The sequence below is a fragment of the Sinocyclocheilus rhinocerous genome, unplaced genomic scaffold (assembly GCF_001515625.1).
Source record: "Sinocyclocheilus rhinocerous isolate Xijiao unplaced genomic scaffold, SAMN03320098_v1.1 scaffold1871, whole genome shotgun sequence".
NCBI lineage: Eukaryota > Metazoa > Chordata > Actinopteri > Cypriniformes > Cyprinidae > Sinocyclocheilus > Sinocyclocheilus rhinocerous.
The window spans coordinates 19,414-24,150 of NW_015665799.1; the positions used below are offsets into that span (position 1 = coordinate 19,414).

General features: G+C 35.4%; 1 long non-coding RNA gene across 1 annotated transcript; it reads left to right on the forward strand.

Annotated features, from left to right (window-relative positions):
* The first annotated feature begins 961 nt into the window (after positions 1–961).
* Positions 962–2,322, forward strand: LOC107731478 (uncharacterized). Its single transcript, XR_001638774.1, has 3 exons — positions 962–976; positions 1,596–1,684; positions 1,838–2,322. It is a non-coding gene; the product is annotated as an uncharacterized LOC107731478 (long non-coding RNA).
* Positions 2,323–4,737: the final 2,415 nt, after the last annotated feature.

The following is a 4,737-nucleotide window of genomic DNA, read 5'->3' on the forward strand; positions in this document are numbered from 1 at the left end:
TCTATCTAATAATCAGATAGAACTGTTAAACAAAGGAATTAAAATGTATACAAAAAGTATTATAACGATTGCTTTTATATTATTAGTAATAGAAAGGCAAACATTATAATACTTTCTTGTTTGCCGTCAGCATTAAGCAAATACGCATTAATATCATTTAAACAAATCTTTGAATGACTAATGAACATTTAATTTCACAAACCTTGCGAACTTAGTCGAATCCAGCTGTGAGATCTTGTGAAGTGCTCATTTGTATCCAGCATGATCGCGTGTTCTCTGCGTGACGGCCGGTCCATGTGAATTGAATGCTTTAAACATTAAACTCGTGATTTCAAATTATGCTGCATTTCAGATGAAATTTAAAGGGGACTGAGGCGATCACGAATTCGTGTAGTTTATGGAACTAATCGCAAAATTTGAGTGGGGGCTGAGTAGTCATTTTAGCTTTGCTATAACCCCCCTAAAAATGTCCTAGCGACGCCCATGAGTATAAGTATGTTTATTTTACACATTTATTTTTTAATCCATGGTCAAATGATTTCAAATTTCTTAAATATTAATTCAAATTAAAAACAAATTATATCGGCTATCGGCCCCCATGCTTTCCAAGATATCGGCATCGGCTGTCAAAAAAACAATATCGGTCGACCACTAATTTTCACCAACAAAAAAATGGTTTAAAGTCAGTTATTTCTATCTTTTGCTGTAGTGTGTCAGTAGGAGATATCAGTTTAAGTTCCAAACATTATTTTTGCCATTAATTATAATAATCCAGAGAGATTTTTGTATCCACAAGGAGTCTGACAGCAGCCAGTGCTCCACACAGAGATCTGATCTCACCATCATCCAGTCCGTCTGGAATGACATGAAGAAACAGAACAAACTGAGACAGACTCAATCCAGAAGAGCTGTGGCAACATCTCCAAGACATTTCAAGAAACCTACCTGCACTGGAGTCTTCGACTGGAAGACAAAGGTGAGCAATGATTTCTTCACCTAAACATAAGAGATGTGTTTTCCTCTCCTTGCTAAAATTGCTGATTGGTTCAGTTAAGGCTGTGTTTGGACTATTAACCGCACAGCAAACTAGATTAGTGATTCTTAAATGGTACTAGTACCAGTGACCCCAAACTAGGTTGTTGTCTCTTATGTTCGGACGAAAGGGAAAATCAGTGCACTTAACCATATAATGGTGCATATTTAGTACAGCAAAATAAACAACAGTCTCATCAATGTTTAAAGGGAGAGGAAGCACATTCCATTTCTTCCAAGTCTGTGCAACTTACAAATTCATGAATCACTTGTTAGAAGCAAATTAGACAAATGCCACCATGAACAGGTGATGTGCCCTCACAATACACAACAAAATACACAAAGCGAAGGAAAATACAAACCAGACTACATTAAATAAGTTCAGTTGCAACATACCTAAACCTGGTTTGTGCTGTCTTTATGTGCTACATGTGGGATTCATATTATTTTTAATATTATATATTATTATTATTTTCAGTAAATGTAAATTATATTGATTATAAAAACAGGGTTGTATTTTCCTGCACTGAGATCTCCAGGTGTAAGTAACTTTGTATTTGCAGGCTCCTAAGACATGGACAAAAATTGGCAAAAATCTTCCCAATGACTTGCTTGGACTGTTACGGAATTTGCGCAATGCACTGGGACATCAGTAAGTACAGAAAAGGGGCGATATGTAAATCTAGCATTTTGCAGGATACAAGTTTAACAAAGAAAACCTCCAGTTTCATCTATGATTTTTGTATTTATTATCGTATATTATATATTGTATATTATATATTATAAGATCTACCTCTTTTAATAGGGAAAAAGAGTTCTATGAAAAGAAGATGATTGATGAGTTTCCAGATTTCCTCATCAGTTTACATAGACTGGCTGTGGAAATGGGCTGGGAATATTGAAGATGCTGAGAAATTGCATGCAGACACCTGTACATGGTCTTTCTTTTTGTTTTCATAGTTTTGATCATGTACTTTTTTGGAGGCAAATATTTAACTTTTCAGTCTTTTGCTGCCTCAATTGCTTTACACTTAATGTTGATTATTGGTGTTTTAATGGTCCCTAAACATTTTTAAACTCCACAATATTGGTTTCAGCTCTAAACTACTGAAGGTGGTTTTTAAAGCCTGCATAGTGTTGCAATTTATGTTTTTAACTAAAGTCAATATTGATATTTTCAACTTGTTTGCTTGTTGTATATTCATTGACTCAGTGTTGTAATGCTAAATGAATTGCATTTGTATAATGTGAAAGGATTTGTAAAAACAGTCAAAGAGTGTGTCTTCTGAAGATCACATACTGCACACTATACAATACAATTTATAGCATTTATTTTATTTTGTTTTTAGTTTCTAAGAGTTTTTTTTTTTTTATCTTGCACTGGAATTTTGAATAAAACTCTTTATATTGATTTCTGACTCTTGAGTGTTTTTTAACATTTAAAATGTGTTAATATTTCAAATATATCAGTAAATCTCAAATGTTCGCGTCAGGAAGTAACCATAGCAACAGTGGGCTGCTCAAGCACAAAACGTAAATGTTGTTATAATTTACCACTACATACCTCAGTTATGTCTCTCTTCCATTTGTAATAACGACGATTTGAGAAAACTAAGCAGAACTGAGTTTGTTGAACTGTAGAGGTGTGGATTTCTTGGAAACTACAGCTCTCGTGTTGTTGTGTGCTGTCACTGATTGGCTGCTTTGTTTTCCTTTTCCGCCCTCATCGTAGCTTCATGTTTCACCTGTCTAGCGTCCTGATTTCTGCACGAATAGAAGTTATACGTGATTATTAATAAACTAGAGGTATGTGAAACTCACATCTGTATTTATGGCACCAAATATGAGTGTTTATTAGCTGCTGGATTATTGTGCCCTGCTTGACTGACTGCGCTCTTGGTCAGTTTTGCAAAGTAATTCCTTTCGATTTCAAATAAGTAAAGTCGACCTGTTTATATCACGAACTGTAGTCGAAAGTCTTAAATAAATAAATAAATAAAAATACTGTCTACTGAATGTACGATGACTTTGGTGACAACATGATAGGGGGCATGTTGTCACACTACTCGGGGTAAGTTGTCACAATGGAACCTGCAATTAAACAGCCTATTGTAGGAAGCAAAACAATTATGACAACAACAAAAAATAATTATTTTGGCTGACAGAAATTACAGTGTGACAACTCGCTCCAACTTGATGCTTATAACATGTAAAGTGCCCTTGCTTTGTAGATTAGTGCAACCTTTCAGTTAAAATCTGTTTTGACTATGACTTTGCATTTGTTTTTGATTTAAATGATTAAGAATATACAATAATTAATATAAAGCAGCATGATAATATTTTTGTATTACTTTTTTGTCTTCTTAGCAATTTTACACTGAAGAAGAACAATGGAACATCAGTGTAAGTTTCATATTCACTTCAACTTCAATGCACCACCTTTGAAATAATATTGGCACAGATCTAATTCACTTGATGACTTACTAGTTGATTTGTTGGTTTTTTACCGGGTACTGAAGGTGAGAAATGGTTGATAGCCTGATTGATATTTGATGCTGAGTTTGTGGACACAAACTATGAGGCTCTCATTCAGAGAGTAACATCTGTGATGCCCATCACTGATAAGCTGTATGAAAACAGAAAGCTTACCTGGGAAGTGTAGACTTCTAAAAAGACTCAATTGAGAGAGCTTCTAGACATTGTCAAATCTGGAGGACCTGCAGTAAAATCTGCTTTTTACAAAGTACTGCAAGAAATCAACCCTGGTGTCATTCAAGAACTTGCAGGTAGGGTATTAGAGGAAAAAATGAAGAAAACTATTTATTTAAACCATATATATATTTTCAGATTTTATCTAAAATGGATTTTGCAGGGCCATCCTCACAGATAGACAGACCTGAGAATGATATCGTCAGGTGGAACCCATCCTCAATGAAGTACATCGTGATTTCAAATTATGCTGCACTTCATGCATTTGCCCACTGTCATATTCATGTAATTTTCACTGTGTGCTGTATGTAAAATGAGTGTTACCCCTGGCTTTATTTGAAAAATATGATTCCCAATTATATTCTTATTAAATATTTATTTATTTGTGAAAAATACTTTGCCATCTAAAGTATATGGGGCGATTCCAGGATTTTCATTTTAGGGGGGCTCAGCCCCCAATGCAATGAGGGTATATATATATATATATATATAAACTAAAAACAAATATATATTCATATATATATGAAAATGGCAACATCGTTTTATAAAGTATATGTGTTCGTGCTTCGTTTTCACTGGAGGAAACCTGTGGTGTGATGAGGGGTGAACGCAGCGAAAACTTATTAGGCTAGTAGATGGGGAACCGATTGCTCCCCCATGATATTTTGTGAACAGTTCCAAACATTATTTTTGCCATTAATTATAATAATCCAGAGAGATTTTTGTATCCACAAGGAGTCTGACAGCAGCCAGTGCTCCACACAGAGATCTGATCTCACCATCATCCATAACAATCTATCGATAAACACACACCTTGTCCTCTGTTTCTCGCTCTGCGCCGCGCGGTCTGCGGACTGAAGAATGCGCTGAAAGACGGGGAGGAGCCGATCGAAGTCTACCGCCGTTTTCAGATTAGTGATGACCGGTTCGCGAACGAATCGTTCAATTTAACCATCTCCAAGACATTTCAAGAAACCTACCTGCACTGGAGTCTTC